At 35.5% G+C, this 25,859-nt stretch overlaps 1 long non-coding RNA gene across 1 annotated transcript in view; it reads left to right on the top strand.

The window, feature by feature from the left end:
* The window catches only part of LOC134760224 (uncharacterized), a 205,092-nt gene extending 179,553 nt beyond the window's left edge, over positions 1 to 25,539 (top strand). The window contains exon 9 of the long non-coding RNA XR_010137252.1: positions 24,638 to 25,539. This is a non-coding gene — a long non-coding RNA (uncharacterized LOC134760224). The remainder of the gene's footprint in view (positions 1 to 24,637) is intronic.
* The last annotated feature ends 320 nt before the right edge of the window (positions 25,540 to 25,859 follow it).

Genomic DNA, 25,859 nt, shown 5'->3' with positions numbered 1-25,859 from the left:
GGTATATAGCATTTAAAACCATTAAGCACATGGTCACTTAAATGTACGCTTGATATCATTCTACTAAAAACAAAATTGAGCACTAGACATTTAACTATGACTATTATTAACTTATCTCTACCACATTGTAGATTTTACTTTCACTGTTTTTATTTACAGCAATTTTAATGTCTATACGAGAGGATTATGTATGTTCAATAGAGGTAAATAGTGTAGTATCTATCACGTGAAAGGCACTTCAACCCATTATAACTAACCGTCGTGTCACCACAATCATTCCTATAAAGTAGAAAATTGAGGTGCAGAGAAGTTAAGAAATATCTCCACATCACACAGTTCATAAATGCCAAAGTTAAGATTTAGATACTGGTTCAGCAAATTCAGTAGCCAATATTGTTTTCACCAAGACACAATTTTTCCCAGTCACAGTCTTCAAATCTGTTGAGTTGCTTCATGACCTCTCACAGATAACTCAAGTCTAAATCCTTAAAAAGAGAGCCAGGGGTAAAAGTATTAGGTTCATCTTATGGTGAGTTCTCTTCAAGCCACATACACATTTAGCTCCTCTTCATCTAGAAACAGGGAATTGCCTACGTTTTTAATACAGAAGAGAGAGGCTAAGTATTTGTGTGACCATTTCAAACACTTCCAACTGCTACCACCCCAACAAAGGGAAAAGAAAAAAGAATGAGAAGAAAAGACAACAATTCGCATTTAAGGTACTTATTTAGATTAATGAAGCAAAATGTGCCTTCAGAATCTAGCACTAAAGTTTTGCTTCTTTTTTTTTTTAATGGTGGGTGGGTGGAAATGTGCCATATTTATCTAAACACATCTTATAAAATCATCTGGTGTAGGCGCAAATTCAGTCTCCTTGCTCTGGTCTCTTTTTCTTCCCATTCCCTCAGGGGTAGCTTTCTGGGAATTGCTAATTCATCAAGGATGCTGAAGAGGACAGGACCCATGCTGATGACTCACATTCTTTCAAATACAGTCAAGGGTGGGCCGGAGGACTGCTTTGGTTGAATCCCGTTACACACATCCTCTGGCTCTCTACAAGCTATTTGTAGAAGCAGACAGAAAGCTCCAGAGAGACGGTCCTTGTCAGAGGGCTGGGAACAGCACCAGAAAAACTGTTTCACCCCATCTCTGACTCAGATACTTCCTGCCCTGGCTGGAATCAGATGTTGCCAAGACAGCTGTGGGAGAAAAAAAATGGAAGAAAACCTAACTTTTCAAAAGTAAGCTTCTATTTAAATGGAAGTTAATCAAGTAGTTGAATTTGGACAAAGATTCAGGTTGTGACTGCCCAATGCCACCAGAAAGTCTGAGCTCGGTGCCAAAGTCCCTCGTGGCTAAATCCACCAGTTCTGGCTGGGTGGGTCTGAGGAATGCACTAGGTGTTAGTCACATCCGGACTCCGCAGATTCTGCCAGGGGTTCACCTGGATGACAACAACTGAGCAGCCAGGTTGGGGGAGAGTGAAATCTAAAATGCATCTCATTTTCTTTCGTATTTTTTAAAGTAGTGAAGAGCTAATTTCTACCGTATTTATTTTCTTTAGTATTTTTTAAATACTAAAAAAAACTCATTTTCTTTAGTATTTTTTAAAGTAGTGAAGAGCCAATTTCTACAGTAGTTATTATTTGTGCTGACTATACAGGCACTGCTTGATTAAAATAGAATGTGGACAATTCACTAAAGCATTAATAGAAAAAGCCACCCAAAGTCTTACCACCCAAAGATAACTACTATAAAAAATTATGCACTTGAATCCATAACAGAACATTTATACTCTTGTTTGCTAGTCTGTATATATGTATATGTATTATATTAGTGACCTCATATAATATTTTTGTACCAATTTTCCACTTTATATGAGGTTATTAAAGTTTTTATAAACTTTTTACAATTCTGATTTCTTTCATTTTCTCTCAAATTGTTTTCTCATATAAAAATAACATCTCATACTTACTAAGTGCTCACAATGTGTTGTCACACAGTGTTCTAAGTGCTGTATATATATATGTGCTAACTTAATAGTCACAGCAAAGCTTAATTTATATCTGAGGGAACTGAGACTCAGAGAGGTGAACTGACTTGCTGAATGTCACACAGCTGAAAAGAGGGGAAGCCAGAACTTTTCCAACTGATCAGATAAAGAATTCACACTCACTGTATATACCTCTTGTCTCTATATAACCAATTCTTCCTTAAAAAAATAGGTACATTTTATCATCAAATAACTTTTCTCCTACCATAATACTCTCACTCCAGGGAGCCATTTGTTTAACAAATAATCACTGGGATCATACGCTAGTCCAGACACTGTGCTAGTTATTGGGAAAATACAAAGTTAAAGGGGACACAACTCTGATTCACTCATTAATTTATTAAAGCACAATTTGCTGAACACCAAATGTGCCCATTGTTCCAGAAGCTAGAGGTATAAAAGGAAAATGGTAGAAGAACTTGTTTCATGGAGTTTATATTCTCATTGGGTGGAGAGAAGACAAAAACTAAGCAAACAAAAATATTTTGTGATGCCAATGTTGTGGAGAAACAGCAAGGCAGGAGGTGGGGAGGTTCTGGTGCTCTTCTCCGTGGGTGCTTGGGGGAAGGAAGGCCTCACAGGTGAATGGCATTGAAACAGAGACATGGGAGAAGTGAGGGAGTGAAGCACATGGCTGTCTGGATAAAACCATTCTGCACCATGCCACAGTTCTGAAGAGGGGCGTGAACATAAATATAAATAAGTGTTTCATAGCAGGGAAAGCAAGATACAATCCATGGAAGCAAAGACCAGGAAGAGCAAGCCATCGAACATGGCAGGAGGGAAGGCTGTGCATGCAGGGGTGGTGAGGCATAAATGGCCAGAAAGTAGGTGGTAACCACATTATAATGAACTTGAATGTCAGATTGTCTTACTGCAGTAAGAAGCTGGTCTACAGTGAAATATCACCTCACACCTGTTAGGATGGCCATTATAACAAAACAAAACAAGAAATAAAGTGAGTAGGTCAGATGTGAAGAAACTGGAACCCTTGTAAACTGTTGGTGGGAACGTAAAATCATGCAGTCATGATGGAAAACAGTAGGAAAGTTATTCTGAAAGTTGAAAATAGAGCTACCATGGAATCTAGCAATCCAAGTTCTGGGTATATGTCCAAAAGAAGAGAAATCAAGATCTGGAAGAGTTATCTGCATTCCCATGTTCACTGCAGCATTACTCACAATAGCCAAGATATGGAAACAACCCAAATGCCCATTGACAGATGAATGGATAGAGAAAATGCAGTAAATATATATAATAAAATATTATTCAACCATAAAAAGAAGAAAATCCTGCCATTTGTGATGACAGGGATGAACCTTGAGGCTATTGTGTGCTAAGTGAAATAAGCCAGTAACAGAAGGACAAATACTGTATGATTCCACTTATATGAGGTATTGATAAAAGTCAAACTCAGAGAAGCAGAGAATAAAATAGTGCCACAGGCTAGAAGAAGGAAAGAAATGGGGAGTTGTTGTTGAATGAGTATAGGGTCTCAATTATGTCAGATGAGTAAGTTTTAGAGATATGCTGTACAACACAGTGCCTATAGTTGACAATATGGTATTGTGCACTTCAACATTTGTTAAGAAGCTAGATCTTACCACATACACACACAAAACAAAACAACATAATAAACACAGCAACATAAGAAAACTTTGGGAGATGCTGGATGTGCCCATTACCCCAACTGTAGTGAGAGTATCCAATGGGAGTTTAATCCAAACTCATCAAACTGTACACATTAAATATGTGTAGTTCTTTGTTCACTATACCTTAATAAAGCTGCTTTTTATAAAAAGCTGGTCTGCAGTCTTCTATCTCTAGAATTCTGTCATCAACTTGTTCCCTGTTTTGATAAATCCCAATGAGAAACTTCATACATTTTAAGTCTCGATCATCAGAAACCCAATTTTTAAAAAAGGTTTTGGTGTTCAACATTCTTTAGAAAACACTAACAATTGTCTTTGCTCCTAGACTCTTAAAGGAGCAATGAAAGAAACTTTATCATGCCTAAGATGCAGCAACACTTCTTCTTTTTTTTTGAGACAGGGTCTCACTCTGTCACCCAGGATGGAGTGCAGTGGCACAATCTCAGCTCACTGCAACCTCTGCCTCCCAGGTTCAAGCGATTCTCCTGCCTCAGCCTCACAAGTATCTGGGATTACAGGTGCACACCACTACCACCCAGCTAATTTTTTTATTTTTAGTAGAGATGGGGTTTCACCATGTTGGCCAGGCTTGTCTTGAACTCCTGACCTCAAATGATCCACCTGCCTCGGCCTCCCAAAGTGCTGGAATTACAGGTGTGAGCCACCACACCAGGCCCAGCAACACTTCTTAAACACCTTCTTTATAATTCTATCCCTTCCACAGCCTCATGCCACCTATTAGTGGCTTTGGTCGTTTTTCCCTTCTGGTTGCATGGGACCCCCAAGGTCACACAGGTGTCTTATTCACATCTGCCTCTTGTTGGCATCCCTTTCTTGTCCAATATCATTTTAAATGACTGTGCTCTTGACTTGGAACATGTCTCACCTTGGAATGTAAATCCTCCATCACTCTTTTTTTCAAGAAGAGACACACTTGTCAAAAAACAAAAACTTCCTTCCCTTGAAGAACAAAATCATTGATTCTGTTTGCAAATTATACACATTTACAAAACCTTTAGCTCATAGCTCCAACGGAAATATCCAACCCCTAAGATCCCTTGTCCCTAAAACTGTAAATTTAATTTATCAGTAGCTGGCACCATTTCCCTCTCACCTTGAGTTGAAACCATCAAGACCAGAGGACTCCTTTTTTATTGGCTGATGCTCCCAGCAGCCTGGCTGTCATGGGGAAGGTGCACTCTCTGTTTCCTTCTAGAAGGGATGCTGGAGCCTGTATGTTAGGTCCCCAATCCCTTATGGAAGGCTCTGAAACATTACCTCATTAGCTCTGCCTTAATGCATGGCCAGGATTTTATGTCTTTTGCTGCATTTGAAAGACATAAAATCAATTAAAAATTTTTTTTCAAACTACAATATAGGTCTCGTAAATAAGCAGAGATGCACAATTCCACAACACACATCAACAGTTCTTGTTAAACCTCTCTCCCTCTGACAACATACAACAGCTCCTTCTTTTCCAATTCATTACCACCTCACTCATTCTTTTCCGACTACTAAGCATAACTTTGAATAGAGTCTACACTTTCCAAAATCCTGTGCCCTTAACAAGCCTTCTTGAAGCTCAAAATTCACTGCAGAGTATAGTCTGTGACCTACACTGAAGGTGTCTTGCAAGAATAGCATCCTGTTGAATTCCATTGAAGAAACGTTTTCTACATAACAACTGGCATAACATTAGTGTTCACATTTCAAAAAACAATAATGAAAATATAAATCCTGGTAACTTTGGTATCAAGTCACTGTTATTTGTAAAGATGTCAAATAAATATAATGAATTAGAAGTTAAAATGACAGTTTAACCTGAAAATTTTCAAAGACAAAACACAGCAAAAGGAGTAGGAGATAAATGGTAAGGACTGCTAAGGTCATTCTCCTGCCCTGAATCGACCTTCCCCTGAGTTGTCTGAGGACTGGGGTTCATTCCAACTCCCTTCAATTGCCTTGACACTCAACCACCCTTCCTGAACCTTCTGCCTCATTCTTCTCTCTCCTCAATAAAACATTTTTCTATCCAAACCTAAAATAACTTCACTGATTTTTTTATAATTGTAAAACAATAAAAACTCATTATGAAAAGTCCAAATTATATAAAACTCTAAAAAGCAATAAAAATAATGGCACCACTGAGAGATGACAATTATTAACATTTTGTTATACTCCATTCAAGACAATTGTAATGTGTGTGTTTATAAATATAGATATGCTTTTTTAACCTTAAAAACTTTCCATGTTTATAATATATGTCATGTCATATTTATCTTTATTTTCGTTTTAAATTTTTTATGCTATAATTTATTTGAAACTATAAAAGTAACACATATTCATCATAATAAGTGAGACAACTCAAAGATGTGAATAAAAAAATTAATCATCTTCTTTGATATTTTCGTTTTTTTGTCCCCTGAGCTAACTAACCCTCTCCAAGGGTTTAGTTTCCACATAACAACCAAAACGTTGTTAATTTGTAAGATTTTTGAAAAACAGTATAAAAAAATAGAAGCATAACATGTTTGGGTGTTGTTTTTCACCAGCAACAGCCTTCCTGAGAGAAGAAGAACGATTAATTTGACGTGCTCACCTATATTCTACCGATTTTGCTATATATATTTTAATGTTTATACTTAAAATAACCAACTTTTGATTTTGTTGATTTACTCTGTTGCTTCATTATTTCATTATTTATTAGTTCATTAATTTTTATTCTAGTCTATTATTTTCTTTCTTCTATTTGCTTTGTGTATACTTTAATCTTTTTAAACTAGTTGCTTAGGGTAGGAAATTATGTGATCAATTTGAGATTTTTCTTAAAAAATAATTCTTCATAGTTATAAATTTCCCTTTAGTACTACTTTAGCTGTATCCAATGAGTTGTGGTATGCTGTTTTTGGATTTTGTTCACTTCAAATGTTGATTTTCAAAGTATTTTCTAATTTTACATGTGATTTTTTTTCTGTGACCCATTGATTATTTAAGAGTATGATTGTTTTTTAAATTATCACAAATTTGTAAATTTCCTTCTGTTATTGCTTTCTAGTTTTATTTTATTTGACTCAGAGAACATACATTTAGTTATTTCAATTCTTTAAAATTTATTAAGTTCTTTAAAAAATATTGCCTATTGTCCATTCTAGAGAATGTTCCATGTGCATTTAAGAATGTTTATTCTAAGCTGGGCACGGTAGCTCATGCCAGTAATCCCAGCACTTTGGGAGGCTAAGGCAGGCGGATCCCGAGGTCAGGAGTTCGAGACCAGCCTGGCCAACACAGTGAAACCCTGTCTCTACTAAAACTACAAAAATTAGCTGGGCATGGTGGTGCACGCCTGTAGTCCCAGCTACTCAGGAGGCTGAGGCAGAATCACTTGAACCCAGGAGGCAGAGGTTGTGGTGAGCCGAGATTGCAACACTGCACTCCAGCCTGGGCAACAGAGCAAGACTCCATCTCAAAAAAAAAAAAAATGTTTATTCTACCATTTTTGGACGAAGACTTCTCTAAAATTCTGTTAGGTCTAATTACTTTATAGTTGTATTTAAGTCTTCTATTTCTTTGTTGATATTCTGTCTCATTGTTTTTCCTAGTATTGAAAACCCATACTGAAGTCTCCAATTGTTTTTGACTTGTCTATTTTTCTCTTCAGTTCTATCAATTTTAGCTTCATGTATGTTGCGACTTTGTTGTTAGGCATAGTACATACTTACATACACACACATGTGTGCATATGTATATATACACATACATGTGAATATGTGTAATTTATATTATATATAATTACATATATATTGTTGATAAAGTAATATTTATGTCTTCCATTTTGCTCTTTGATTTCTGAAGATCTTACATTTTTTCCCCTTTAATTCTCCATACTGTCTTCTTCATACTGTATAGATAATTCTAGTATACTACTTTAATTTCCTTACTTTTAAGCTATATATTTTTAGTAATTCTCTTAGTGGATGCTCTGGGAGTTACAATTAACATCTTAAAACATTCTAGGTAAGATTAATACCAAGTTAATTTCAATAGTATGTAAAAACTCACTTCTGTATAACTTTACTTCCCCTCCCATTTGTATTATTATTATCACACAAATAACATCTTGATTCATTATAAGCTCATCAACTCAGCTTTAGAGTTATTGCTTTAAGTAGTTTTCTTAAAGTTAGATAAGACAATAAAAGTTTCAAACAAACATATATTTATACTGTTTTAAAAGTTTACCTATGTATTTATCTTTCTTGGTTTTCCTTATTTGTTTATGAATTCAAATTACTCTATTGCCTCTTCAACTCATCTTGTAAGACTTATTTTAGCATTTTTTTTTTTTTTTGGCAGGTCTGCTAGTAACAAGTTTACTCATTTTGTTTATCTGAAAATGTCTTAATTTCTTCTTTGCTTTTGAACAACAGTTTTGCTGGATATTAAATTCCTGGTTGAAAGTCTTTTCCTTTCAGCACTTTAATTATGACATGCCACTGCCTTCTTTGCTCCATGATTTCTGTCAGTAAATCAGTTATTAATCTTACTGAGAATCCCTTGTATACGATAGGCCACTTTTCTCTTATTGCTTTGAAGATTCTCTCTTTGTCTTTGTTAAAAGACCGTTTAACACTGGCATGTTTAGAATAAATCTCTTCGAGTTTATCAGACTTGAATTGATTGGTAAATTTTTGGCCATCATTTCTTCAAATATTCTTCTCTCCCCTTTTTTTCCCCTTCTTTTGGAAATTCTATTATAGATATGTTGGTATGCTTAAAGTGTACCAATGTCTCTATTCATTTCTCTTTATTCTTTATCCTTTTTGTTCCTCAGAATGTATACTCTCAAGTGACATTTGTTCAAGTTTCTTCTGCGCTCAATATGTTGTTGATTCCTTCTAGTAAATTCTTCATTTTAGTTCTTATACTTTCCAACTCAAGAGTTTCTATTTGGCTCTTTTTTAGAGTCCCTTCTCTACTGATAATCTCTCTTTGGAAAGACATCATGCTCACAGTTTACTTCAATTTTTTAGACATGTTTTTCTTTAATTCCTTGTACTTTTAAAATTTAAACTATTTATTCAGTATAACATCTGTGCTTCTTGAAGTACTATTTCTCTTGAGTACTTTTTTCTCTTTGTGTGTCAGATATTTTTTTCTTTGTGAGTCTCATTAATTCTTTGTTGTTGTTGAAAACTAAACATTTGAAATAATATGATATTGCAACTCTTGAATTCAGATTACGCTCCCCTACTTTTACAGTGTTTTTTACTTGTTGCTGTTTATTAGAATTGTTTAGAGACTTTCTCATACTAATTTTGTAAAATTTGTATTGTTTTGGTCTTGTGCAGCCTGTGAAATATCTACTTAGTTAGCTTAGTGATCAGCTAACAGATTGATGAATATGTCCTTACATTACTTGTGTCAATAATTCTCCAAATCTTTGCTAAGTGGCTCTGTGTGTAGATATAGGGAATGCCTACAACACTCAAGCAGACAGTTTCCAACTCTGCCCTAGCCGTCACTTTTGGCTTTCACAGTAAGGGAGGAGACCACCCCTCATATTGTCTTATGCCCAATTTCTGCCCCCAAAGAAAGAAAAAGTAAAAACTAAAAAGTAGACAGCCTGGCGCCACACCCTGGGCCTGGTAGTTAAAGATCGACCCCTGACCTATCGGTTATGTTATCTATAGATTACAGACATTGTACAGAAAAGCACTGTAAAAATCCCTATCCTGTTTTGTTCCGATCTAATTACCGGTGCATGCAGCTCCTAGTCACGTACCTGCTGCTTGCTCAATCGATCATGACCCTCTCACGCGCACCCCCTTAGGGTTGTGAGCCCTTAAAAGGGACAGGAATTGCTCACTCGGAGAGCTCGGCTCTTGAGACAGGAGTCTTGCCGATGCCCCCAGCCAAATAAACCCCTTCCTTCTTTAACTCGGTATCTGAGGAGTTTTGTCTGTGGCTGGTCCTGCTACAACAGAGTCTTAAAGGCAGACAGAAATAAGGGATTAGGGTGCTCTCAGGTCTTTATGGGTATGCATACAGCCCTGGGCATGTGCAAGCACATGAGTATAATGGTTAATTCTACGTTTCAACTTGAATGGGCCACAGTGTACCTAGATAGCTGGTTAGACATTACTTCGGGGCATGTCTGTGAGCATGTTTTCAGAAGAGATTACCATTTGAATTTGTGAGCTGAGTAAAGCAGCTGGCCCTCCCCAACATGAGTGGCCATCATTTCATCCATCAAAAGGCTGAATAGAACAAAAAGACAGAAGAAGTTTAAATTTTCATTCAACCTGATTGCCTGTGTTGAGAGACTCATCTCCTGCGCTTGGCACTTCTGATTCTCAGGACTTCAAACCTGGGCTAGGAACTACACTATTAGCTCTCCAACTCTCATGCCTTCAAACTACACCACTAGCTTTCTTGGATCATCAGCTTACATATGGCAGATCATGGGACTTCTCAGCTTCCATTATCACATGAGCCAATACCTTATAATAAATCTATCTATCATTTATCTATCTATCTATCTATCTATCTAATCTATCTATTTATCCATCTATCAATCATCTCTCCTGTTTCTCTAGAGACCCCTGACTAATATAGCAACCTTCTAAATGTCCAGGAGTATGCCAAAGCTTTCAAAGTCCCGTAAATTCCCCCATATTTCCTTTTAATTTTTTGATTAGCCTTTTGTTAGCTCCAGCTATAATTCTGCCTCAGGCAGCTGCAAAGGTAAACAATTGCCACTGGTTGTTTTCAACCAATGAACGGCAAATAAGGCCATTCACACAGAGTAGCTGAGTCAGGTCAGTTAAAGACAAGCCCCAAGAATGATGCTTTTCAAAATACTGCCAGACAGGTCAAATAGTGACAGTAAACGGAATGGTGTATTTGGGTAGCTCCAAGTCCATTCAGCCCTTTCCAGCGGCTGCTAGGTTACTGTTTTTTCAAATGTACCATGGATCTTGGGAGGAGAAATGAGATTAGGTCAAATTGTAATGTCATAGAATTTATTGTTCCTACTAATATTTAGCCATTACTCTTAAATAAATTTCTTCAGATTGTTGCAAGCCTTTAATTAACTTCCAGAGCTCTGAAAAAGTTGATTTTGACAATTTTAAACAGTATTCTTATTGCTTTTATAGAGAAAAGGGTTTTTTTAAAGATTTTTCAGAAGTCTTCAGTCATTTTTTAATAAAATTGTTAAGACTATACATAGTTTCTGAATACAATTTAGCTGTGTTCCAAATATTCTAGCATAGAGTGCTCTTCTACTTGTTATTTTTAATTATTTAAATTAAAAAATTCATTATTGAACCAAAACTTGATTTTAGAAAGTGTTTCACATTTTCCATGTATATACTCTTTTGGTTTCTTTATGTTTATTTTAGTTTTAATGTATTAAAGAAAAAGTGTGACCTTGTCAGTCTTGACTTTTGCATGTTTATTAAAGTTTTCTTTGTGGATACTTCCATGAATGATTTTTGTAAATGTTTCTGGAAATAAAATTATATATTTTTTGTGTACGGGTACAAAGTTATATTAGTCAAAGACTATATGTTGCTGACCTACATAATCTGTAAACTTTCCATTTAATTCATATTTTAAATATTTACCCTTTTAGGAACTTTTCCTTATGGTTAGCACATAAACATAATGTTTTATTTGCATGGGACATTTTCTTTCAAAAAATATCTCCCATTTTCATATTTACTGTTTTGGCCCTTGGTAATTCTTCTGCATCTAATGTTCTTCTAATATTACTATTATTATTCTTGCTTTCCTTACTTGTATTTGTCTAGTGTATATTTTTCTAACTCTATATTTTCAATTTTTATTTTATCATTTTCTCTGGCCAATTCAAAACTTTAACTTATTTTCCTGGTAAATTTTATGAACCCACAAAATCTGAGACAGGTCTCAGGTAATTTAGGAAGTGTATTTTACCATGGTTGAGGATGCCCTGTGGCAAAGCCTCAGGAAGTCCTGATGACATGTGCCCAAGGCAGTTGGGGTGCAGCATTTTAGGGAGACATAAGACATCAATTAAGTACATTTCAGAAATACATTGGTTTGGTCCAGAAAGGTGGGACAACTCAAAGTGGAGGTGGGGGTTCCAGGCTATAGGTAAATTTAAACATTTTCTGGTTGATGATTGGTTGAGTTTGTCTAAAGACCTGGGATCAATAGAAAGGAATGTTTGGGTTGAAATAAGAGGCTGTGGAGACCAAAGTTTTATCATGCAGATGAAGCTTTTAGCTAGCAGGCTTCAGAGAGAGCAGAGAGACATGTTTCTCTTCAGACTGAAAAGTCTGCGTTGATGTTAGTGCCTGAGAGGTATAATGAGGCATGTTTCCACTTCCACTTCCCTTCATGGTCTGAACCAGTCTTTCAGGTTAAATTTTAAGAGCCCTGGCTGAGGAGAAAGTTCGTTCAGATGGTTGGGGGGCCTTAGAATTTTATTTTTGGTTTACAATTTAGAGTTCTTTCATATCATTTGTTTTCAATAATGTCATCAGAGAGATATATGTTACGGAACAACAATAACAAATATTTAGCTCTTCCTTAGATATTATGTATACAAATGAGTCTTATTCTAGATTAGCGGCAGGCCTTGGAAGAAATCTATGAAAATGTAGATTTTTAAATTTAGTTTATTTTCTCTTTATCCTCATAAGGCAACAAAGAATATCAAATCTCTGTACTTGATATGTCAAGATTTTTAAATAAAATAAAATCTAATGCTAAGTTTAAAATAACCAGCTGAGTGTGATGGTTCACGCATGTAATCCCAGCACTTTGGGAGTCTGAGACAGAAGGATTGCTTGAGGCCAGGAGTTCAAGACCAGCATGGTCAACACAGCAAGACCCTATCTCTACAAAAATATTAAAAAATCAGCCAGGAGTGGTGGTGCATGCCTGTAGTCCCAGCTACTTGGGAGGCTGAGGCAGGAGGATCACTTGAGCCCAGGAGTTCGAGGTTACACTGAGCTACAATTGTGTCAATCACTCCAGCCTGTGTGACCAAGTGATACCCTGTCTCTAAAATTAAAAATTAATAAATAAAATAAAATCATGCTAATTGGAATTGAACTGCAAATCCAAGAAGTTAGTGGCTTTCTGCAAAAGAATGAATGCCAAAGCTTTTTATTAAGTGCATAGAAGATATTATAAACTACATCTTCTATCCCAACTTGGACAGTTTATTTAAGGTCTGAAAAGTAATTTGTTAAAAATGTTATCTATGACCTCATGCTAATTATTTTATTAATATTATTTCTTTTAATTCTCAAAGAAAGTGATAAGACATGGGAAGTGTATGGACTGGAATTTAGTATATGCGAAATATGCAATAAGTGTGAGCCAGTTTTATTGTGAATATGAATAACTTATGATTAAGAGCTACTTATGGATTTGTTATCATCACCTGTAAAGAGGTTAAGCGACATGATTGACCGGATCTACTTGGTTAGTTAGTAGCAGAGACAGAATTCAAGTTTTTGTAAATTTTATTCCAAACCCAATTATTTTCCTTCTTTGTCTTACTGCTTTAAAAGGAAAAAAATAAACAAATATAAAATGTTGAAAAGTCATTGAGGCCCACTTTACAACATAACTACTGCAACCTCCAAAGAATCCTCAAATATAAAGAAAAATACTTCTGATTGTTTATTTTCATTTTCTAAATACATCTTACTCATTTTTCTAATGCCAAATGTTAATTTACTAGTTCCCAGTAGTCATGACAGGACTTCTGTGTAGCAGGTGGTATTTAGACAAGTCTCAGGACCCTATTTGACAATGAACTATGCCCAGAGAGAAGAAAGTTCTATCACCATGAAAGGAAGCACTCACCCCTGGGAAGGGCAGCTACCAGTTCCACCACTTCCAGCACTGCCCCTGCTGTTATGGAGCCATCAGAGAAGATGCTGCTTCAAAAAACAAACTCATTTGCAAACCTTTCATAATCCTTCCTGGGGATCTCAAGGTCACACTAACTTCTATCTTTCAAAAGCCTTTCTCATCTGCATTGCAGAGACTTAAACTGATCTCCAAATATTCTGCTATATCCTCTTCAACAGTGTCCTTTCTCTTCTTCCTCTACCTGCCTCCCAACCTCGCCTAATTCTCTTACATATTCCACAAGGCCACATTCAATTAGCCTTGTTCTATGACGATTTCTCTAAACCATTCAGTCTACATCAATCCTTGAAATGCGAACAAATCATATAATATTTTGTATTCTTTAACGTCAAATAAAGTGTAATGTCCTGCAAGAACAGGAACTGTCATATGCATATTATCACCTAACGAGAACTAATATAGTTCCAGACATATAATAGTTACCAAAATAAAATTCCTTAAGTTAAAAAAAACTTTGGGCCAGGTGCAGTGGCTCACGCCGGTAATCCCAGCGCTTTGAGAGGCTGAAGTGGGTGGATCACCTGACGTCAGGAGTTCAAGACCAGCCTGATCAACATGGTGAAACCCTGTCTCTACTAAATAGAAAAAATTAGCTGGGCATGATGGTGCATTCCTGACATCCCAGCTACTTGGGAGGCTGAGGCAGGAGAATTGCTTGAATCCAGGAGGCAGGTTGCAGTGAGTCAAGATTGTGCCATTGCTCTCCAGCCTGGGTAACAAGAGCAAAACCCTGTCTAAAAAAAAAAAAACAACAACAACAAAAAACAAACAAACAAAAACTTTAGAATAGTATGATGGCTACATTTATATATGTCATTTAAATATGTTCTGTGGATTTAGGGTGGCTGTATTCCATGAACAATTTTTGGTGTTTTTGTACTGTAGTTGTGTAATTATAAAATGCAATAAAAAACAACCCAAAAACCCTCCCTAAATCCATGTAAACATTTTTAACCTTACACGAATTTAAGAGTTTAAACATTATTAAATGTCAAATCAGAGTTTTGCCTCCTCATTAATCAAAGTGAAAAGGAGAATTAAGACCATTGTTCCTAATTGTACCAAAATTTCAACCTGCTTTTCTACCAATTTTATATTGCTTAAAAAATGTGACATGGTATAAAGTAAAATAAGCATGTAATAAATTTTATTAGTAATCATTTTAGCCAAATATTTACATCAAAACATAAAGATAGATATTTTAACAGAAAAACATCACTTATATATCTTCAAAATCACTGTGTAATTTAATCCAAATTTCATTCCTAAATGTTAACATGTCTCTGGCTTCAGAATGACTTTAACCAATTGGTTTGTAGTCTCAAATCTCTCTTCGTAGAGACAAGTCTTGAACTCTAGAACTTCAGTTCTTTAGGAAAACTTAATATAAAAATCCCATTTTCACTGGCTCATTATGAACTTTGCTATTTCTGACTTTAAAATGTCTTTATCTCTTTGCTGATAGTTGACTGTAAAAATGCTTCATTTCTGATATTATATCAAATTATTTTTCTTGTCCTTGCAGGAAGAAGAATGTCTACTGTTGGTGTGCTGCCAACATCACTTCTTCTAGTTCACATTCCACTGTGTGTTTGTTTATATACATAGAACCATATATAACCCACTTGACGAGGTCTTTCTTATTTTAAGGAGACTTGATTTCTTTTTATATTTATTTGCTTTCTAAATATGATGAAACTTTTCAACAAAACTATAAAACGGTTTTGTTTTCATGAATTCTACCCTCCCAACGTTCAAGTGTTTTGGAAAATGCTTGACCCTGTTGTGCCTCCAGTTCTCTCATTTAATCTGATGCACAAAAAGTTTCTGAACACCTGCTATGTGCCAATTACTGGTAAGAGACCATATGTTTTAAGTGTACATGCTTTCACACAGAAGAGGTTGGCATGTTCTATTCTAGATGTTTCCAATGCCTTTGTCATTGTGGAAATACCATTTGTTCTCAGCCCAAAAAAGTACTGTGAAAATGTCTCAGCCAAAATATAAAAATCAAAGGTGTTTTGTTTCACTAAATACTCTCCAGTCTGTGGAGATCTGAACACCTTATCTTTCATGTGCTGCTGCTGCTGCCAGATAGTTTTAGGTGAGTTGACCATCCTTGCTTGTCCACACTTAATTTCTATCTTCTGAAAATGCAATGTCATTATACGCTTGGCCTGACCAATGAGTTAATGACTAGGGATCACTTTGAGTGACAGCATTCCAGTTCTACAGCAATAATATATCTGACTCAAAGGAGAAACCACTGATCATTAGGATCAGCAATTAGAAATCTATATGTAACTGCCCATCAAAGACTGGCCCTTGAACTCACTTTTTGGGTGCATTCTGCAGGTTATATATGGAACCTAGAAGTGAACAAATAGCAAACGGCATGAAAAGATGCGCTTTAAGCAGCACTCTGATGCTGTGACAATCTGGGAGCCATCTGTACTGAGAGATACAGTGTTCCTTTGTTTAAAAAGAAGACTTCTTTTATTAATAACCTCTCACACCAGCATACTCATAAAAGTAAAGCAATCCCAATCTCACATGGTCTGGGGAGGAGGGAGCTGGTAAAATACTAGCATGAGCACCTAAGGCCTTAGCAGACTAGAGATATTACCAAAATACTGAGTAAAGAGTCTTCAGATTATGAAGGCATTAAATATCTATTATAAATTTTAAAGTAAATTTAAAATTAATCAACAATTCTTAGATTAACTGTAAAGAATATGAACCATCACATGGAACAAATAACCTTTTAGTCTATATATTAAATTCTACTGAAGTTATCAATGAAGTTATGTTTAGGACTCAGGAGTCAAAAGCTGAATTTTTAATAATGAATATTATCAATCAAAAAGTGAAAGTAATATTGACATAAGGTGAAGAAGAATCAAGGGAGTTCTGAGAAAGTATGTTTCAATAAAACAATTACAAAACATGCCTGATCATTTTATTCGTGGTCATTCCTTTAGAACATATATAATATGTATTTTTATCACATATGTTTCTGGTGGGCCATGATGAGAAATGCAGAGATGTTAAGCATCACCTTAAATCTACACAAACACTTGAAAAAGTGTTGAGATAGTCTCATTTGAGAGTGTGCCGAAAGGAAGACAGCTTCTAAGGGACCAGATATTCTTAGTGGAAATGCATATCCACCTCAGACAGATGGCCTTTGCTATACCTATATATTTGTCTCTCATGGTTTAATTTTTTAACGGACTTTATCACCCTTCAGTCACATCAGTTCTCATCTGTTGTTAAACATCATGCAGACACAAGTGTACTTTGACTTCAGTGAGTGTTTTTCATCTGTGTAAAAAACAACACAAAGGAACAAGGAGAGTGAAGGACAAAGACTGTGGCAAATATTTAGAAGGAAGAAATATATGGATTTTTATAAAGTGAAAAAAAAATCCATGTTATTTTGAGTTATCTTGTACTTGTGTTAGGAAAAAGATATTTAAAAATTGGCATATAGTTTTCTGTGGCATTATTTGTGACATTATTTGTCACACATCTGAGATGTAATGTGCTATTACTGAAGGATTCTTCCTATCTTCCATTCTGTAGAAAAACCTGAGATACAAGCAAAATAGGACAATATCTGGTGTCTTGGTCCATTTGTGTTGCTATAAAGGAACACCTGAGGCTGGGTAATTTATGAAGAAAAGAGGTTTATTTGGTTCCTGGCTCTGCAGGCTACACAAGAGGAATGGCACCAGCACCTGCTTTTGTTGAGGGCTCTGGAAGCTTCCACTCACAGTGGAAGGCAAAGGGGGGCAGGTGTCATGTGGCAAGAGAAGAAGGAAGTGAGAAAGAAGGAGGTGTCCACCTCTTTTCAATAAGCAGTTCTCACAGGAACTAAGACTGAGAACTCACTCGCTCCTGCAAGAATAGGAGAATGGCACCAAGCCATGAGGAATCTGTCCCATGACCCAAACAACTCCCACTAGGCCTCACCTCCAACACTGGGGATCAATTTCAACATAAGACCTGGTGTGGCCAAACAAATTATATCCAAAATATAGCATCTAGTTTGTTTGGTTAATTTTAAAATTGAATCAAAGTAATAAATTATTAAAAATGGTTTGTGCGTGTCTCAGAGAAATACATTGCAAGTTAATATCTATTAATATAAACTCATTTGGAAACCATTTGATGTAGGGCTAGAGCTGATTTGTGTATGTGTGTGTTTACTATAGATGGAGCCTGCTAAGTGAACATCTGTGTCATCAGTTTTATATGTTATATCCATGTTTCATTATAAAAGAACTCCAATTTTGGTTTCTTTAAAGGACGTCTGGAATTTAAAGACAGATGCAAAGCTATCAGAATGCAACATTGTTTTAGATTTGTAATTTTTTTCTTCATTTTTATTTGCTAACATTTTTAAATGAATTATCTTGATCAAGTTATTTAAGTCATTGTTCAATGCCATTGAACTTGGTCTTTTGAAAATGAACTTCTTTCCACACTCATATTCCACTGCTTTGAATAATTCTTATTTAAATTATGTAATTAAAATAACAAATATACCTGACACAAACAACCTTGGAAGTAAAAAGCAAAAGCTATCTTTTGGTTTGAAAAGAAGTGTGTAGCCTATTAGAACTTAAGCATTTAGTGTTCTATGGGCATCTGTGAAGGAACAGAGTATCATTCTGGAGGTTGGATAAATTGAAGGTCACTTAAGAACTCTTTCTATCATGTTTAAAATAACATCTGAAGATCAAGACATTTTAAAATGTGGTCAGTGGGGCCAACTTTGTAAAACACAATATTTTATTACCACTCGCCTGAGAAAAGAAAAATTATTTTCTTTGAAAGCTTTATCATTGCCTTGAAAACAGGATAATCTTTTACTAATTAGCAGCTAATAATATTAAGTGATAAAAATCAAACATTATTGAAAGAAGATAGGACGAAGTGACTTAGCATGCAAATTTAGGAGATAATTCATTAAAGGTAATCTTGAATGGATGACACACAACTTATTACTAAATGTCAATTATATTATCTTTATAGTATAAAATATAGATTTATCTAACAGCAGTGCTTACTCTTCATCAAACTATAAATTTTTATTATTGGGAAAGCCTGTCCCAAATAAAAAGAGAGGTTGATATAATGATGTACAAAAAAATTGCTAACATGTTTCCACTAGTTTGGGCAAAAATGAAGAAAACTGAAGAGTCATAGTGTTGATGAAGCATAAATTGGTAATTCTTCCTCAAAGAAAATCTGAGAACATTCATTAAAAACTTTAAAAATATATACACATACTTACTCAGCACTTCTGATTCTAAAAAATCCTCTTGAATAAACTATTACAAATATGCAAAATGATATGTGTGTTACAATATTCTCAACAGGATTGCATAGGAAGGAAGGAAGGAAGGAAAACAGGAAGCAACCTAGCAGCCCCTACTGACTTCTAAAAGGGTCAAGTTTATTTATGGTTATAAAAGATTAGTTGAATTATGCTGGTTATATTTCTGGAACTGAATGACAATGAAAATGGTTGTGGTTCAATCATTTCCACTAGCAGCACCATAACTAGACTATTTCAGCTATGTGCCCACTCACCTCTGTAGTTTCTACACACAAAAAAAGTTTACCATTCCATCTTGGTTTCTGCATAATTTTTGAGTTGCCAATATCCTTCTAGTCAACTCCATTCTGTTTATTATCAGAGTCAGAATTGGTTTCCCTTGCTTGCAGCAAAAACTTTAAATGGTACACATTATTAGTTATTCTTCTACAATAAGATTAGCATAGTATTCTGTCACCCAAGAATGTATCAGTGTGCTTTTTAACCATTCCTTTATTATTGAGCATCTTAACTCATTCCTTTCCTCCTCCTTCCTTTCATTGTTGCTAGCAACAATGTATTTCTTGATTTGGACGCTGGTTATACACTTTGTTCAATTAACAAAACTTCATCAAGTACACTCATGCATCCTTTCCATTTTTTCACTATAGAGATTACACTTGAAAACAGATTCTACTTACAACTACAGACAATCTAATATCTCAAATTTTTTAAACTGGCAGAAAGTCTGAACTGTCTAGATCAATAGTCCCTCTTCCTTTTGCTCTCTTGATATTCCATTCAAATATTGTGAAACTTTGAAATAATGTTAACTTTAACCACCATAAATATTACCAATATAATATAAGTAGAAACATAATGGAAAGAGAAGACAAAATATTTGTCACAATATAAGAAAATAAAAAAATAAAATTTGCGTAGACTACATTCCTTATTTCTACAATTGGTCCTGCCTATTACTCATCCTGTGTCCACCTGATATTCAGCCAGCACTCAATTGGTCAGAGTTCTTTGTCAAGTAGACCAATACAAACCAAATTATTAATAACTGAGCTTAGTTCTTCGTGATTCTCCCAACATAGAAAAGAGGTTTCAATAACTTTATCACTGTCCACAGTAGTTTCAAGGACACTCTCCAAATGGTTGGATCAGATAATGTCACATTCATCAGGAACAGTTTGGATTATGCTCAAGAATTTAGAATCTAGCAGAGCCCAGAAGTAAAACAGGAGGCACTGCACACAGAATAGTTACTTAACCAATGATGATAGGGCTTTGCTTCCAAATTCTAGATGTTTCTTTTGTGATTCATCTAACAGAGCTTACTATAGAATCCATAAAGCATTCTGAACTACCACTGAAATTCTAGTTATCATTGTATTTACTGAGCCCAAAGGGCCAATTTATGTAATCATTTGTACAGGTGGAGAGATATGTCTGTCTTAGGTTCCATCTCAAACTTGCAGGTTTTCAAGTCACTTGGTAAATTAATTTAGCAGCACATCAAACTCTCCAATACTGCCAACAAAATCCAAAGACAGCAACTGAGAGATGTGTCTTCTGTCTTCTTAAGGTAGAGAATGCAAAGTGAGCCTACTGGTTCTTCACTTGAAAAGGGAAATTTCTTCCAATATGCTGCAATTCTCGGGATTCTCAGACATTTCACAGAGGTGGTAGATGTTAGTGTATTCACTTTTTTTCTATCTTGCTTCCAATGGAAAACATGTGTCTCAGCAGGGTGCCTAATGTTCCTGCTATTTCCAGTTTCCTACAAATTATCAGCATGATTTTGCCCATTTAATGTAAAAATGTGATGTCGTGTGATACAATGAGTATATTTTGGCATAGATCTCTAGAGACAATTTATCCACGAAACAAGAAAGTAAGGAATACCACTGTTCCTCTCAGATGAAAGTAAACTTCTGATGTTTTCTGACTATAAGAATGAATAGGGGAAAAGCATTTGCCAGATCGAAAAGTGCATGCCAGGTGCAAGGGCCTTGTGGATCGTGTTATCATTAGTGTTTTACAAATATTTGTTGTTTGAAGCCTCCTTGTGGAGGGGTTATTCTTTATTCATACCCTGTTGAACTCAGGCACAGCCACGTGCTTGCTTGGACCACATGAAGTCTGAAGAGATGTGAAGTTTGTTACTTCTGAGCAGAATGGGGTTTAAGCAAGTTACCTTTTCACTAATGCCTTGCTTATGGAAGCACGAGTAAGGATGCTTCATGAGCCTGGGTTCCCTGAAAGGGTATGTTCTACACATATGGGAGAGAAGAAAGGAGAGAGGAAGTATTTCTTTCTTTCTTTTTTTTTTTTTTTAGAGACGGAGTCTGGCTCTGTTGCCCAGGCTGGAGTGCAGTGGTGCAATCTTGGCGCACTGCAAGCTCCGTCTCCTGGGTTCACCCGCCATTCTTCTGCTGCAGCCTCCCGAGTAGCTAAGACTACAGGTGCCCGCCACCACGCCCAGCTAATTTTTGTATTTTTAGTAGAGATCGGGTTTCACCGTGTTAACCAGGATGGTCTCAATCTGACCTCATGATCTGCCTGCCTCAGCCTCCCAGAGTGCTGGGATTACAGGTGTGAGCCACTGTGCCCGGCCAAGAGGAAGTATTTCTATAGCAAGATCAGAGGACTTGCTTCCTTGACTAAAGAAAACTCAGGGTGTTTATGTGTGGGATCTTTCAGAGGGGTTTACAGATTTAAGATGCTATGAATACTCTAAATACTCTCAGATTTCCCTAATTTAATCATTGAGATCCCATTCTATGCACTCTCAACCAATAACATAATTTTCACATGAAACACTAGACAAGGCTTTTAATTCAATTGATGTTGCAACTTAGCAACCCACAAATCAATCTCAGAATGCCTTCTGATGATCCTAAATCTGGGGCAACATAAGCTAAGAATCATGCAGCATGGTGTCAAAAGTTAATGAGATTCAGTCTATACTTTGCAATGAGAATTTAGGTTGTGAGCTTCCCGGCTTTCAGTTGCCATTATGCTATTAGAAGCAGCCGTTGTACTACGGTGCCCTAGAATTTCTTCTAAAGGTTTCCTTTCTGCACAGCAGTTAATCAGTTTCTCTCTGGCTGGCCAAAGTGAGCAAACTTCCTAGTGACCACAAGAACAGCCTAATTTGCTATTTTGCCATAAAGTTTCTCAAGCTGCTAAATATACATTCTAGCATAGGAAGAGAAATTTCATTTCATATCTATTGCTAGTAATCTATTTTCTGGCACCAATTTCTCTACCAGTAGAGTTCTATCATAGTGGTAACACAAACCATGGCTAATTTACAAAAAAACAGAATTCACTGGAAAGATACTAGTATTTTAAATGGGAAAGTTGAAAAACCAAGATAGCTATAGAGGGCCAGCCATCAGACCTACAGGAATGGTATCGTAATAGGAACACGCTAGTCCGAGCATTGCCACTGGTAAACTCAATTGTTTGTCACTGCCAATCTGCTAAAATTCAATGGAAGAAGGATTCAGTGGCCTAGTTTGGATTATTGGCTTGACAAGAAAAGGGCAAAGGCATTCATTGAAGGACGATTTCACCAAACAAGACTGTATACCAAAGAAAAAGGTACTTCCTCAGGAGGAATTATTGATGCTCTTAGGAAAGAAAGCTAGAAAGCTAAAAATATAAAATAAAATAAAATAACAAAATGTCATAATTTTCATGATATAGTGTTAAGTATATATAATGTATATTACATATAGTAAGTAATATATATCATATTAACTATTATCACTAGGTGGTAGGATTACCTGTGCTTTTATAGTTTTCCTTTGTACTTTTTGAATTTCACAAATTTTCTATTTAAAAAGTTTTTATATGCTAAAAAATAAGAAAACACAGTAAATGTAAAAATAAAAGAAATCGAAGGGCTATTTGGAAGTGGCACTATAGTACTAAGGAGCTGATCATATATCAGTTGTGCATATTTCAGACTATTTGCTTCCCCTCTTCTCCTTTTTTCTAAACACTAATATTTCTGTTTCTGAACTTTAGTACAAAATGGGGAAAATGTCATGGGAAAGGAAAATAATTGACAATAAAAATATTAGCTAATTTTACCAAGTACTCATGCATCCCCATGTCACTTCTTAGATTCTACAAAAAGAGTGTTTGGAACTATTTCATCAAAACACAGGTTCAATTCTGTGAAATAACACAGCACATCACAAAGCATTTTCACAGATAGCTTGTTTCACAGATAGCTTGGCACCATCAACTTTTCCGAACCTATTGAGGACTTATAAGGAAATATGAATATCCAGGCCTAAAAACTAGAAACAAGCTATCTGTGAAAATGCTTTGTGATGTGCTATTTTATATCACATAATTGACCCTGCATTTTCATGAAACAGGTTCCAAACACTCTTTTTGTAGAATCTAAGAAGTGACATTCTGCCAGCATAGGCACACATAAGTACTTGCCAGGAGTGACATACTGCCCAGCGTTTTGCTAAATACTTCATATGATATAGGTATTATAATTATTCCCATTTTACAGATGAAATACTTGAGGTCCAGAGATGTTAAGTTCTTACTTAACGCAGCTCACCTGAGCAAATAAATGAAATGAAATTCAAATGTACATTTCTTTCAGCTTTTTAGGAATGTTGAGGAAGTTTAGGAAATGTTTATACATACTGTTTGTTCATGAACCTTCATGAACACATTTGGAATGATTTTAAGAGATACAGGAATGAGTTCTGAGCAATAAGAATTTTTTACATTTATGCTTCAAATATTTAGTGAGCATTCACTTTGTGCCAAGATGTCTAAGGTTTGTGCTGTTGAAGACATAAATGCTGTCTCTCTAGGTCAATCCATAGCTGTGATTTTATAAATTCTACGTGAGGTTTTGATTCAATTCACTTTTTAAAAATTTGTCTCATCTGATAACTCAAGACTTTCCATAAACTGGCAGTAAATAAAGCAAATAAGTTATTGAGTGTAGGGAATAAATTTAGAATATAGAGAAAAGTACCTCTGGAAGGCCATGCAAGATATTTTAGTGCTCATAACTTTGCAGGGTTCAATATCAAAGTCAAGAACAAATGCTTGAATTGATGGATACCTCATTTACTCTGATTTGATTAATTCACATTGTATGCCTGTATCAAAATATCTCATAAACTCCTTAAATATATACACCTACTATGTATCCATAAAAACAAAAAAAATTAAATAAAAAGTCAATGTCCATCTATAGTCATAATACTCCAGCCGCAGCCACAATTTTGCTGAAATTTTTCCACGTCAATAGCAACTTACAAGGATGAACTTTAAATTTGATTTCTCTTGGTCAGATTGCCATTTTCCAAACACTTCCTCACTTCTCTATATTTCATAAGATTTATCCAATTTCCACTAGAATAAAAATTTCACTGAATTTGTAAGGTGACATTTCCATTCATATCTTGGGATTTCACTTACCTCTGACATTTAGAAGTTCCTTTGGTAAGAATATATAAACAAGGCAATGGCTTACATCCTTAATCCAGGGAGGAAGGAAGGGGAAATACTTCACTGGAATAAATGTCATTACCTTTATGCTAAAATATGTTATATGGAACTTAATTTTGTGGAATCTTGTCATTTTCAAAATGCTTTCCTGTATTTCAGAAACAACAACAAATAAGCGTTGAGAACTTACCAAGTGGAAGGCACTGTAGGAGATGCCAGCTGCTCATCATGGACCTTCATGTTGCAGCTTGAGCCCATCTTCCCCATCTCATCTCCCAGGACTCCAACTAGCAAATCTCCTTAGGGTACTGTGAGGAGGATGGATTAAAATGGGGAAAAGGCTGAAGCAGGGGGAATTAATTAGGAACCTGTTACAGTATAATTATGATAGCCTGCATCATTGTAGTAGTAGTAAAAATTAATTAAAATGGACAGATTCAAGAAATATTTAGGCAACAGATTGACAGCATTGGGTGTTTAATTGACCTTATTGTGAGAGTTTGTGTGAAAGATGGGAATAAGTGAACGATAAATCTCAGGATTTTGTTTGTTTCTAATGTCTACAAATGGGGAGAAAGTTGTGGGACTCCTTGTTCATCTTTAGGCATCTTTAGGCATAAGATTCAGTTACCTGAAGGACAGTCAATAGGAGATGCTTAGTTAGCACTTAGGTTATAATACAGAAGAGAAATTTTGTTGGATATACAAGTTTGTGAGCAATTAACATGCAATAAAAGTAACCAGATCACCCCAGGGGAGCTTTTATATTGATAGTGAGAGGAGCCCAGAAAAGACCCCAGTGCCTATAAAAGTGCCTGGCAGATACATAGTTGTTAGTTGATAAGTGCATGAAATAATTAACTAATGAAAGAATGAATAGACATAGAGATACCTCTTTCTGATGAACAGATAGATGTATAAACCAGTAAGATCATTCTATGTGCTATAAATGAAGTAATATTAAATGTTTCATTCTATGTGCTATGGAAAGAAGTAATATTAAATGCTTCCTACAATAATTCATTAAATTTTACAATAAATACAATAAATTAGACATGGAAGAATATTTTCTTCTTTTAATCATGATATGATTGAGGCCAAGAAGGGTACTTTTGTCCAAAGCATCAAGGGTGCAATTTGTAATGATAGAATCAGGACTATAACCAATTTTCTTTTTTAATATTAAATGATAATTTATTGAGATAAAGGTTATATTTATTTTTTTGGAATGCAGAATTCAGAAAAGATAACGGAGGTAGAAGAGGGAAAATTTGCTCTTTGGACTATAATGCAAAATAACAAGAGTCAGAAGGCAACCCTGCAAATCGAAACCATTTGAAATAAGTGGAAGAAGATTAGAGAACCATGGTCCTTTCTGCCT

This window comes from Pongo abelii, chromosome 16 (genome assembly GCF_028885655.2).
Source record: "Pongo abelii isolate AG06213 chromosome 16, NHGRI_mPonAbe1-v2.0_pri, whole genome shotgun sequence".
Lineage (NCBI taxonomy): Eukaryota > Metazoa > Chordata > Mammalia > Primates > Hominidae > Pongo > Pongo abelii.
This window is presented reverse-complemented; position numbering and strand designations above follow the sequence as displayed.